At 33.9% G+C, this 13,773-nt stretch overlaps 1 long non-coding RNA gene across 1 annotated transcript; it reads right to left on the reverse strand.

The window, feature by feature from the left end:
• Nucleotides 1–12,219: 12,219 nt before the first annotated feature.
• On the reverse strand, nucleotides 12,220–13,173 carry LOC136987774 (uncharacterized). The gene is made up of 4 exons (XR_010882671.1): nucleotides 12,933–13,173; nucleotides 12,681–12,875; nucleotides 12,464–12,571; nucleotides 12,220–12,387 (listed from the first exon to the last, which is right to left on the reverse strand). It is a non-coding gene; the product is annotated as an uncharacterized lncRNA (long non-coding RNA).
• Between the last annotated feature and the right edge of the window lie 600 nt (nucleotides 13,174–13,773).

Here is a 13,773-nt window from a genome sequence, read left to right on the forward strand (position 1 = left end):
TGTGCCAAAATTTATAAAAAGAAATGACAAGTGTATTGAATCTGCACGAAGTTCCAGAAGAGCTGCAATTTAGCCAACGTAGGTCTGTAATATAGCCCATGTGCATAATTCTAACATGTTTTGTTGCTCTCAACGATTTTGCTGTATAATAATGATACCATTTGAACTTTGAGCTGTGTTCAAAATTTTGATTACCGTAGATCTTTATTTCTGCCATTAAAAATCACTATGACTCAGTTCTAAGCTGCTGTTGAAAGTTAGAACAGGCATGTTACTCTTATTACAAATAACAAACTACTAGTTTTCTTCACTTGATTATATATACAAATATTTACTTCTTGTCAACTTCTTAACATAACTATTAACTCTCATATCTCTTGGGGTCTGAGAGTTAATTGTAAGTGCAATAAATTTAAGAACTACTAGTTTAAAAAACTTGTAAAGTTACTTAATACTTTAAAATCATTCAATCAACAATTAATGGATATTGACTAGTAGCATGTGTAGATGACATGCCTTAGTAAGAAGCATGTATGTTTGTGGCATTCTGGAGAGTCAAATTTCTTGTTATCAACAAAATGTACAATAAAAAGAAGAAAAAAGCTACAAGTGCTTATAAAAACATAAATTTTTCCAATAAAAAAATAAAACATTAATATTTATTGAACAAGTTTAGCAAACTCATATTTTAAAGAATTAAAAGCTAGTGGCTTTCTTTCTTCAGTAATACATCACACAAGGAACAGTTGATTTATGTATAGTTTATTAAAGGTAATGCATTTCGGGCCAATGACCCCCTCTTCAGTCCTTAGACTTTACAAAAAAAGAGATATACTGAATAATACATATAATATTTTAACAAAATTGTTTAAAAAATAACTTACATGGTTGATTGTTGGTTACAATTGACATTAGAGAGTATGTTGGGTAATTGACTTGGTAATCAGTTTACTAGGGTTGCTGCAGAGTTCGGATCATCTTTGAGTATGCGGTTGCATTTGTAGAATGAAGTTGTATCTATATGGGAGGGCAGAGTATGGGGTCCATCTGGGGAGGTGGCTGGGATGGAATCACACGTGGATACTACCTGTTAGGGAGGAGGGATTTTCAGATGTCATTAATGGTTAGACCATCATTTAAGTTCATTTTATGGTTTTATTTTTGTGATTTTGAGATGTTCGTATAATTTCCTTTTTATCAGTGGAGTAGCGAGGGGGATGCAAGGGGTCTATCATGTACTGGGCACCACTCGCAGGGGGGCACCCAAATGGTCTTCAAGACAAACTATATGTGTTTCTGGAGGGGGAGGGGGCACCAATAAAGTGTCGTGCCTCGGGTGCCAGTTATGTTCTCTACGCCACTGCTTTTTATATTATTTTTTTCTATTCTGAGTATTTTTAGATTATTAAGTGAGATCTCACAACCTTCACTATTGCAATGTATGGCTACAGCAGAATTAGTGTAATTAAATTTAATAGCAGGTGAATGTTCTTTTAGTCTGATTTTTAAAGTTCTTCCAGTTTCATCTATGTATTGGTAATCTGGTTGGCAGATGCAGGATATTCTATATATGATGTTATTTTGTTGCACTATGTCAATATTTTGAATAATATTTTCTTTAGTTATTAGTACAGGGGCTAGAGTTATGTTATGTGGTTTTAATAATTTTTTAATTTTTTCGAAAATTGTGGGGATGTAAGCTTTTTATAAGTCATTTGAGTCATTCAACTCAAATTCAACTTGCCAGTAGTGAACTTTCTGACTACAAAACGAAAGTTATAATTTCAATAACAATAAATCTGTATATATACATATATTAAAAGCATAATATTCTGTTACTACTGCACACAAATAACATAAATTCAAAAACAATTTTCAACAAATAAAACTCAAAAGCATTATTATTCAACTTGTTCCAGAGGACGGCTTTCATTCTTATTTTTAAATTGTAATCTGATTTTTTACTATTCCGGGGAAGGTCGTTTAAGATGACCGAAAACTTTCGGAAAATTCAAATTATACTGCATTTTTAATTAGCACCAAATTAATCACTTACAATTATCAATAGCTTACAATTCCACAGCTATACTCTGACCAGCAGGAGTGATATCAGTTTAACAAATGGTCTTTTATACAATATTAATTTGCACTTTGAACATGTATAGAGACAAATAAAATGTTTCCTGACTAATGTTTCTATGACTGTCCAGTTACAAAATATACTACAATACTTAATATTTAAATCATTTTTTTAAAACTAAATTAGTGGACTACAATTCCCTTCATTATGCAAATGTAAGTACTAACTGGAAAGAATTGGGATAGCAGTTGAGATTTAACAGTTAAGATTCAACCCAGACTCTGGCATGCATCTTCTTAGAATGATACATTGTTAATTTTACCACTTAGCCGTCTGGCCAAACATAGGGGTTTAATTTATTTGAAATTTTAATTATAATTAATAATGTATTGCACTTTCACTTTATACATATTCTTTTTGATAACAATTGATATCATTATGTGATTTGATTTTTTGTATTTTTATGATTCATTAGATAAAAGGATGTCCAAAAAGGCACAAATGGCTGTATGTGGTAATGATGTGCCACATACAGCAATGTGTATTCGTGCTCATTTATAGTAATGAAACTTGGGTATGACAGAAGAGTCACAGAAATAGCATTATTGCATGTGAGATGAGGTATTTGAGAGGAGTGTATGGCATAATGAGGAGTGTTTATGTGAGAAATGAACAAGTATTAGAGAAATGTGGGTGAAACTATTTTTTTGAATTACGGGCATGAGAAGTTATATATGTTTCTTTAAACAGTTAGTCTTTTTTCACCTGAATTCTGAGGTTGTAAAGGCTAAAGCCTGACATTCTGATAGATCTAGATTGGAATTAGTCAAATTGTTGAAAGTTTTGTGGATAGATAGATTTGTTTATTTCAAGTCCATTTCTTCACTGCTAGCAATGTATCTTGGAGGAATATCTAATGTGACACTAAGAAATATGAGTATTTGGATCCTCGTGGATGTTACTTCATGGTTATCCAGACAGTAAATTTCAAATAGACATTCTATTTATATCAAACTGTCTTTGTAAGTTTAGGTATTGTGTTATAAATAATCACTGATATATTCTTTTTCCTTAATTTCTGCATTAGAGAATTAAGTGTACCATTTCCATCTGGACGTGAAGCAGAAATAGCATATAATTCTTTAAGGGTGGATTCTGAACCATTAAGAGGTGGAGTGAAGAAGAATTTCATATTAGAAAATAATTTGTTAAAAGTGTAAGAAAGATAAAATTTTAAAATATTGTTAACTCTTATACTTATTGTTAGGGCTGTTTATTAATTATGTGTACAGTTTAATGAGGAAGGGAGTTGTGAACAGCGCATTGTTGTACCAGGAGGTGTAAATTAGGTATGTGGGTGGTGGTGTTAGATAGAGGCACAAATTCCGTTTATTATTAACGCTTATTTATTAATATACAAAAGGCATCTTACATAAAACAGGAAATCTTTCGAGGTCCTTAGAATCTGATACGCAGTGTCCGGATGGGGTGTGATGTTCACAATGAGATTTTCCAAGTTGGTTGCTCTTGAATGGCGGATCGGTGTTCTAAATGGATAGTCCCTGATGGAGAAGGCAAAAGAGACAGATTGTTGTTTCTCGTATTCAGGATAAAAGTCCTCTGTCCCAGCTGGAGAGCTCTTGGACTTAGGAAATCCCCTTCTTCTCTCTGTAGGAAGATCTCTTGCCTGGTGAGGTGAAAAAGATTCGGTTATCCTTGTGAGCGAAGAACACAACAGAAAAAGTCCCTCTGTCCTTGAATTTAAGCTTCTTAAATGTTTTGCACCCTGAACGGATGCTCTGGTTGGTTGTGATCTGTATCCTATACCCCTTCGATTGGTCCGTAGTTGTTGCCAGGGCCAGTTGAGAAAGAATTTGAAGATTGTTGAATTCCCAATCTGCTCTCTCATGATATTTTATTTCCAAAGCATTTTAATTGAACCAGCTTTTCTTTTAAAACAGATTTTGGTTGAGGTTTCGGCCTTCAGTTGAGACCTCACAAACTATTTAATTAAAGAGGGTGGTGTCAAAAACTTTACACATAATTAATGGTCATTCCCTTACAATTAAAATCCAAAACACACAGTAATACACCAAAAAGAGTCTCAAGGAATCAGAAAATATTTACTTTATTAAATATAATAATAATAATGATAATTCTCCTGTGGTCACCACCTGGTCATTGTGGGAGATCCCAGTAATTTTACTGAACCATAGAGCAATGCAGGCTCAAGCACAAGTTCCTGGTAGGGACACCCATCCCAGTAAGGTCTGTGGGAGAAATGAAGCTAAGAGTAACCACACCCATGTTCTGTGGAAGTATCATGGTAGAACCGGGTCTAAGTATGATACTGGCTCAGATGTTGCCCGTGTTTATGGCTTAGCAGAGGCTCACATACGAAAAATGGGCTACGGTCTCCTTTGGTTACTGGTGGCGAAAGCAGCACCAACCCAACCATGGTTACTCCAATCCCTTCAACAGATGTGAAAAAAACCAACCTAGCCTTGATGTTTCTGTGGCAATGCAACCACAGATCACAAAGGCTGGCAAACCATGCCAACAGATGAAATGGACAATGGAAATGAATGCGTTTATCATCTGTACTTACTACATCACAATACTTGAAACAAACCTGACAGCATACAGACAACAACTACATCATAGATTCACGCAACAATATCCTGACCTCACCGTCACGAACGAAGGATTGTTGATCAAATACGTCAACAAACAAATATTTAACATTAATGAAGATCACATAACCTGTCAGGATAATCCAGAACAAGCACTGATAATAGCAAACACACAACAACTACCACTAATGATACTAAAGACACTTCCTCATCCACCACTGATAACATAGACATAGATTTAGTTAATACACTCTCACTTTTATTTCAGGAAACATTCACTAAATATACAGGTACAGATCCCACACAAAAATCACGAATACCAAAAGTCAACATGTCTAAGGTAGTAGGAAAAACACTAAATTATGTAAACACTCACCTACTACCACACTACATCCATTTAATTTCTACACTCTCAGACATTCATACATTAGTTTACGCTTGGGGAGTCACAGTAGTGACACACCATAGACTGAAAATACAATCATAGACAGATACTCACAAAACACAATTTTATCATAAGCCTGCATGGCAAAGAAGAATAGAAACACAAATGAATGACATTAGACAGCAATTAGGCAGGCTGACACAATACACTAAAAACAACATAACACCCAAATTAAAGAAACAACTCAAAAACATTTTCAAGAAAATCAAAACACACACAACACTTACAGAATACATTGATACACTAAAACAAAAACTCGCAGCCAAAGCATGTAGACTCAAATGATACAAAACATGTTCACTATGAAAACAACAAAATAAATTATTAACAAACAATGAAAAACTCTTTTACAGATAAATTAGTACCAAAACAAACACTGATACATAGCACAATGGCACACCAACAGAAGAAGAACTCACAACTTATTGCTCTTTTCTTTGGTACTGTGCTGTTACACACAATGCTCATGCAGGCTGGATGGAGGAGAACAAAAACTTGCACAACATACCAACTATGCCCTGTGCTGAAATAAATGTACATGACATCTGCTACACTATTAATGGAACACACAACTGGAAGACACCTGGTGTAGACAACATTCACAGTTTCTGGTACAAAAAGTTTATATCACTGCACAGAAACTAGCTAAACATCTAACACACATTATCATCAATCTAGAAGACATGCCAAAATTTCTTACCCAGAAGAAACCTAAAATCATTACCATAGACCCCGCACAATATAGACCAATTACATGTCTTACAACACACTACAAATTATTGTTTTGCAAATGAAATATATGAACATGTTGAAGAACACAACATTCATAGAGAAAACAAAAAGATTGCCTTAGAAATCACAGGGGATGCAAAGAACAGTTACTCATAGATTCAATCATTCTATGGCAAACACACAAACAACACAGAAACATACACATGGCATATATAGACTACAGAAAAGCATTCGACAGTGTTCCACACAGTCGGCTGCTATATATTCTACACATGTACAAAATACATCCATCACTCATTGCATTCTTCCAAAATGCCATGCAGCACTAGAGAACAACACTACATCTCAGGATTCGTAACACTTCCATACAAACAAACCAAATACAGTGGCTGATCGGTTAACGAACAAATCGGATAATGAACACTTTCGCAAAAGATTTTTATGTTTGGACAATGAACACCTCACAGAACAAACACAAGAAGAAGCGACGTAAAATAATGAATATCTATTGGTCTTCCTTTGTCTTCAGGCAACAATTCAGAACTTTTTGGAGTGAGAGAGACATCAACATCAACATTCAACCCGGTATGTACTGTTTGAAAAGTATTTCTCCGAACTTTGAAACTCTCCCTTGTAATTCCATCCTTTTATTTTCCTGATAGAAACAATTCTTTTATAGTATTCGTGAGACCATCGGGTGGGCACTCGTTAAGTTTTGCATTGGTTTAATTTTCAAAAGGTGAGAGTATAATAGCAAAGGTAGAATGGGCAGAAGATGTCTGATGTTGCTGGGCAGTATGGCTTGAACAGGTCTACAGTAGGCCACAGTTCAATCTTATCTAAGAAAGATACAGTGTAATCAAGAAGACTCAAGCAGCTTAAAAAGTAACAAAAATCACATCTGAGAAATAAAGAACATTAAAGAGCTTATAATGGAACCTGAAACTGATCTGACGACAGAAGAACACCGAGAAACTCGGCGAGATATGTTTTTCTTCTGAAAAAGAGGATTAATGCCGATATCTGTTATTAAACATCTTTTGGAGAAGTGGGAAGATGTCAGAACAATGGTCTTAGAATGGCATCCAAACCAGGTTGAGGTTAAATAGGTTTAGGGATCTCTACAATTACAATTCTATTAATTACTTCTGAAAACTCCTGAAGAAGAGAGAAAAGCAATCGACATTAGACAGATTCTTTAACTCCCACAAACGGAAAAAAACGACTAATAAAAATGCAAGACTGTGTATATATGTATTTTTATTATTAATTATAAATAAATGTAGTAAGAAAGTATATATTTTTTATTTTTTGGGGTCTCCAGAATGAATTAATCAGATTCCCATAAAAACCTATGGTAAATTGATAATTGGTTAACGAACAATTTTGATAGCGAACAAAGTCTTGGAACAGATTATGTTCGTTAACCGATCACCCACTGTATTCATTAGGCGAGGAATTTTTCAATGAGATTCCTTGAGTCCTCTCCAGTTCTCCTTAGCCCTGAACCCATTATCCAACATGTTAAACAACACGTAATATGGTTACAATATCAGTCATGAAAAAACAACACAGTTTACACTGTCACATCTCATGTACATGGATGACATAAAACTTTATACATCCACACAACTTCATCAACTCCTACAAATCACACATTCATACACCAAGAACATACAAATGGAGTGTGGCCTAGACAAATGCAAAACACTTCACATAGAAAAAGGAGTCCTGAAGAAAGAAAATTTTGCACTTGGAAATGGAGATGTTATTGAATCCATGGAAGAGGGTGAGTATTTAGGATTCTAACAGGCCAAACTAACAGAACATACACAAAATAAAGCAAAGATTAATTAAAGAATACCAAACTAGGTTAAATGCTATTCTCAGAACACAATTAAATGCAAAACACACAGTTAAAGCAATAAATGCATATGTCATCCCAGTACTCATATATTCTTTTGGTGTTATACATTGGACTCACACAGATCTTGAGCAACTCCAAATGAAAACAAGAACACTTACTAAGCATTAACATCATCATCCTAATTCTGCCATAGAAAGATTAACCCTTCCACGTAAATATGGTGGATGTGACCTGATTGACATAGTTAATCTTTACTACAAACAAGTACAGACACTGTGAGAGTTTTCCTACAAAAAACAAGAAACATCATTGGGCTCAAATGCACTCCATGGCAGACATCCCTACAACCTGGCCCAGGATTTTGTTTACAAAAATGCATGAAACAGCTGGTTAGCTCGGGATGCCTCTTTGGGGGACAGAATGGTTCATGATTACCATACAGGATCAGGTCAAAAATATTAAAAACTACAGAAAACACATATCAACATGTATTATAACAGAGCCATAATCACAGATAAAATGATTTACCATAACAGACCAGATATCACACTCATTGACAACCGATAAAATCACATACATTATAGACATATCCATTCCAAACACTCACAATGTACAAAACATATGCAGGGCAAAAATCAGAAAGTATACAGAACATGCCCAGAAAATAAAGTATCTGGGAGGATGGATAGGGTACAATAACCATGGTGATAACTGCAGTGGTGTGCTGTCCATGGAAGCTGTGGAAGCACCATTTCCCTTGTATTTTTTAAAATATAAATACATATTCTGCAATTGTTTTCATTTTTTAACATACTTTGAATTAATTAAAATTAATATTTTATTATAACCGCATTATGTATCTTAATACAAATTTCTACACTACATGTGAAAAAAAATAAGATTGCTATTGTATATTCAAATATAAATTCGTATAGGGATATTCCTAATGGAAGCGCTGTATTGTCAAATAAGGGACAGCTTCCACGGTGAAAATATTTGAATCGTGTATAGCAGTCGGATTATACGCATTCGCGCATGCACTTTACAGAGCACCAACTTCGCGGTTTAGCTCGTGGTTGCTACACACCAAAATATCGTATAACGTTTCCAATGATTTTATCCAGGACCATTTTCCTATCATCAAATGTCAATGCATGCCACTGGATAACAGGTCCCCTAACCATGGAGATAACACAATCCAAATATAATACTAGCTCAGACATCACTCAGGTTAACAAGGTTTGTGCTCGTGAGTTAGGCAGAGGCTCTTGTTTGAAAAATATATCATAATCTCCCTTGGCCACCAGTGGTGAAAGAAGCACTAGTCCAAGTACGGCTGCTGCAATGCCCACACCGGTTGCGGAAAATCAGCCTAACCTCGATGTTTTTGAGGCAATTTAGCCACCGTCAATAGATGATGAAATGAACGAACTTTTTTGACGCATTTGAAACCGTGTCGGTAATTGTTGTCTCCTAAACACTATAAAGTGCAGACACCAGACACTTGGCAATCTTCATCTTAAGTTTATTTCAACTGAAATAAACTTGAGATCTGTGTGAACACTTGCATATTACCAGATTGCATTCATTTTATTTCTACACTCATACATCCACACACTAGTCTATGTTGGTGTAGTCACCATGACCTACCATGGACTAAAACTATGTCTACGGTCAAAAAGCACACTAATCAAAACCCCACAGAAGCCTGCCTGGCAAAGAAGAATAGAAACACAAACACAAATAAACAATATTAGACAGCAACTAGATAGGGTGACACAATATGCTAATAACAAAACAACTAAATTAATGAAACAATTTTAAAATTTTCAAGAAAATTAAAACACACATCAAGCATGAACAACACAATGTTCGCATTGCACAATACATATGACACACAGAAACAAAATCTTGCAGCCAAAGTACAGTGACTGAAACATTACAGAATTTGCTCTGTACGGAAACAGTAAAATAAATTATTCATAAACAACAAAAAACTCTTCTACAGGCAAATTAATACCAAATCCACTACTGATTCCCAACACAATGGCACATCAACCGAAGAAGAACTTTGGTTCTTAAACACAATGTACCGTAATAAATTCAAACACTTGACGTTCTATCATCTTTACTTTAGTTGATACGCATTTAAAATACATGTTTCGGGCGTAACATGCCCCTCTTCAGGCATTGAAATGGCATCAGAAACAAGCAATTATTTATTGTGACAATGTCACAATAAATAATTGCTTGTTTCTGATGCCATTCTGGAAGCTAACAAAATAAATGGCCACCAGAAGTGCATTGACAAATAGTATACATGCTGTCAGAATGGTATAGATACCAAAGGAACTTATTTTGAATGTGGTGCTCTAAGAATTTGTGATATTATATAAAAAAGAAAAAACCCGTGTGAAAAGTTTGGTTTATTTTTGACTGTACTATGTTCTTGTTACAGGTTTAAATTTCATTTCATGAATATAATATAAAAGTCTCGGTACCTTATTAAAGATGTTTTCTTTCTCTAATAGGTCATTCCAAGCGAAAGAAGCGAGACAGTTACGAGTCAGCGTGAATTCTTTTATGGACTTTCTTTCTCTAGTGATTGATACTATGGATAGATTTGGATGATTATCTCCTATATATATATTTATTTGTGTTGTTAATTATTAAATTGTTTTTAACTTTTATATGTATATATAATTAATCAAACATGTAAGAATTTGGAAGAATCATATTTGTAATTAAGAATGTCAATTATAAATACGTTCAAAAAGTCTTTGTAGTGAATACGATATTGTTAAACATATTGATAAATTGCAATGTTTTCATTCAAAAGTAACTATGATTTTATCACACATATGCCTTCTTGCCTTACACAGGGTGTCTAAAAAGTTACTATGCAGTGAGAAATTTGTTAGAGTTATATGTACAATATTGGATATGAGACCTGTAAGTTATAAAACAGAACACATACCAAAAAACGTCACTTGCATATAGTGACAGAATTAAACAAATGTTTTTGGGCTCCTCCTGAATACTGCTTCGGGTTGTAGATGTTTTATGAAAAGAACATTGGTTGAATTCAAACATAAATTGTCATGTAACCAGACAGATGTGCGACATTGATTGGATGGCAACTAATGATAAATCATACATTTCTTGCCTAGCATGTGATATTTGTCTTGCCTCTTTGTAGTTGATGCAGATCTCTTGTCGTCTTTAAAAATTTCTAGGGTCTCCAAATCCTATTTGTTGTGCATGGCTTTATGTATCAAACTTGTGTGATATATTGGTTTAAATTCATACAGCAGAGTTTATCAATAAGTAATATTTTGTTAATTTATTACATTTGTAACACTCTTCTAAATCCACTTAAATAAATAACAACAAACCTCAACAAAAGCCTTTAATATGCAGTCTTATTTATTAACTTTTCATATGTTTTTGGCCATTTCAATGACCTTCAGGAATGAAAAATCCAATGATATTGATCCAATGATGATGATGAAAGAATAGCAGCAATGCTGTGAGATCACTACCCATGTCATCCATTGAAATTGATGGATAATCATATGTTAAGTGCTAGAAGAGGTGTGGAATTAACAAACCCATAATCATTCATTTGCATATGTAAAATATCATCTGTGCAATCCAATCTGGAATGTATTAATGATGGGGCATAGTTGAATTTGATGAGTTGGATATTATCTTGAGACATTAAGAGGGTGGCAAGATGTTAAATACATCTGTGATCTGGATGGAGGTTCTATTAATTGACCCGCATCTGGCATTAAAGTGATTGGAAATGAATGAGAGGGTTGGTGGAGAATATGGATGCACTCTCCTGTTAATCATAAACCAGACCACAGCTGCAATTTGGCATGGTTGCCAGAATGAAGGCAAGAGTGAACTGCTCAAATTCACTTCATTTCATTATGATGAAGCCAACTTTGAAACAGTAGTGCCAGACTACAGCAGGATGGATTGTTAATGATACAGAGTAGCCTTTATTGAAACAGATTTGTAGGTAATGTGATAACAGATAGCCAACAGCTGAACCACAGACTGCATTATACAGGAACAATGTTACTGTAGACTGTTATTTGTTGCAATAATAATCATGTTTGTTGTTGGGCTGCTATTTGAAAAAATTGTCGTCCTATAAATTCCCACTGTCGTCAGTCGTCTTTCCTTAATCTCGAGAATGGAGTTATATAGATAAAATCCGAGACCAGAAATGGAAATCTTATGGCAGAGGGCTTTTATGATGAAGTGAAGTTTTTACATCAATCCATGTTTACCTACTGCACTGTAGTGGGCAGATTTTTATGCAGTTTATCATCATTAGGAGAGAAAAATGATGTATTTTCATTTTCAAAAGACCATTCAATATATTAAGATGTCAGCTGTTCAATTAATATTTATATGTATAAACTGTATTATGCACTGATGGGATTTATGACAATTATGAAAGAATAATTAAAATAATTCTTTATTAATCATTGTAACAGCATTTATATGGAAATTAGCCTTCAATGTCACGAGAATGGCAGAATACCGATGTCAACCGTTGAAAATTAGTCAAAGCAGAGTAGAAGGATAACACGACACTCAATACCGAGAGAACCTACAAGGAATATGTATTAATTAAATTATTACATATACAATTTCATAACATATTTTTAAAAATTTGCATAACTTACAGATGGAACAATTACTGCATTTGTGTACTTTGGGTTTTTAGTTAAGTTGATTAGATAAACACTGGATAAACTGTACAGTACAATGAATATTGCATCAATCCCAAACATCTGTAAACATAAAAATGTGCAATAACTAATTTTGCATGTAGAGTTTTCCAGTTTTATTTATAGGGTGGCCCAAAATTGTATTGTTTAGAATATATTTTAATATACCTACCAAAATTCTCGTGTTAAAATAGGTATTAAGTTGCTCAAAGATGTGAAAGTAGGATAGTATTAGGAATAGCATCGTAACAACTAAAGTGGCCATGCAAGCAGATTCGAAGAATGTGTGTGAAGGTTGAATTTTCCTGTTTCGTATAGGACAAAATGTTTTTTCTTCAGTTGAAACGATGCCAGAAATGGCAAGTACCTGCAAAATATACTGTGATTAGACTTAAAATATTGCAAGTCTGGAATCATGAGTTACGTTATATTCGTAGGAAACAAGATCTTTGTTTATATTTTCATATAGCTATCGGTTGCAATTATAACACTTCTTCCCATGAGGAAAATTAATAGAGTTTTCTTCATAGGAGGAAATTCTCATGAATTCATATGGCTCAATATGCTAGGAATTTCAGCAAATACTGATTCCTGTAAAGAATTCTTTATAACAGAAAACTCCTATGAACAATTCTTATCAATTATATGCATTAATTCTCCATAAGAGCATCATTATTTGTATAAATACCTAATACATTGATTTGTAAGAATTCTTCATGAGAATTTCTCATGGATGGTAAGGATCAATCTTTGATGGGATTTTCTACAAGTAGTAGTGACTCCTCCGAAGGATTGACAAGCAAAAAACAATACTCCCAGAAGATTATCAATTAAAACTACTATGTTAATTAATTTGCATAAGTAATACCATCATTTTCATGCTTCTGTTTAAATTCTTTACCAAATTAATTAACTATATTAATTAAATATAAATAATTTAAATTCAAATTTTTGAGTTTCTATTCCTGTTTCTTGGTTTTTTAATAAACAGGTGGCTTAGGGTTATTTTGGTACTGAATTTAAAAAATGGAAAATTGCATTTTAAAAAAGGAATTAAAATGTTAGGTTCACACCCTTTATATCTTTTCTAAAATTAAAAATATATTGGAAAATTGCAGGTTAATGTTACTTTAGGTGCCAAGATGGCGGCTCGCCTCTGATTCCGGCAAGGAAACAGAGGGACGCACGTTCTAACTTATCCTATCCTAATAATTTGGTTGCTAATAATTATGGTAATTTATTAGGATAGGTTAGGTAAACGAGCG

Source organism: Centruroides vittatus, unplaced genomic scaffold, assembly GCF_030686945.1.
Source record: "Centruroides vittatus isolate TY-2023 unplaced genomic scaffold, ASM3068694v2 scaffold_2707, whole genome shotgun sequence".
Classification (NCBI taxonomy): Eukaryota; Metazoa; Arthropoda; class Arachnida; order Scorpiones; family Buthidae; genus Centruroides; species Centruroides vittatus.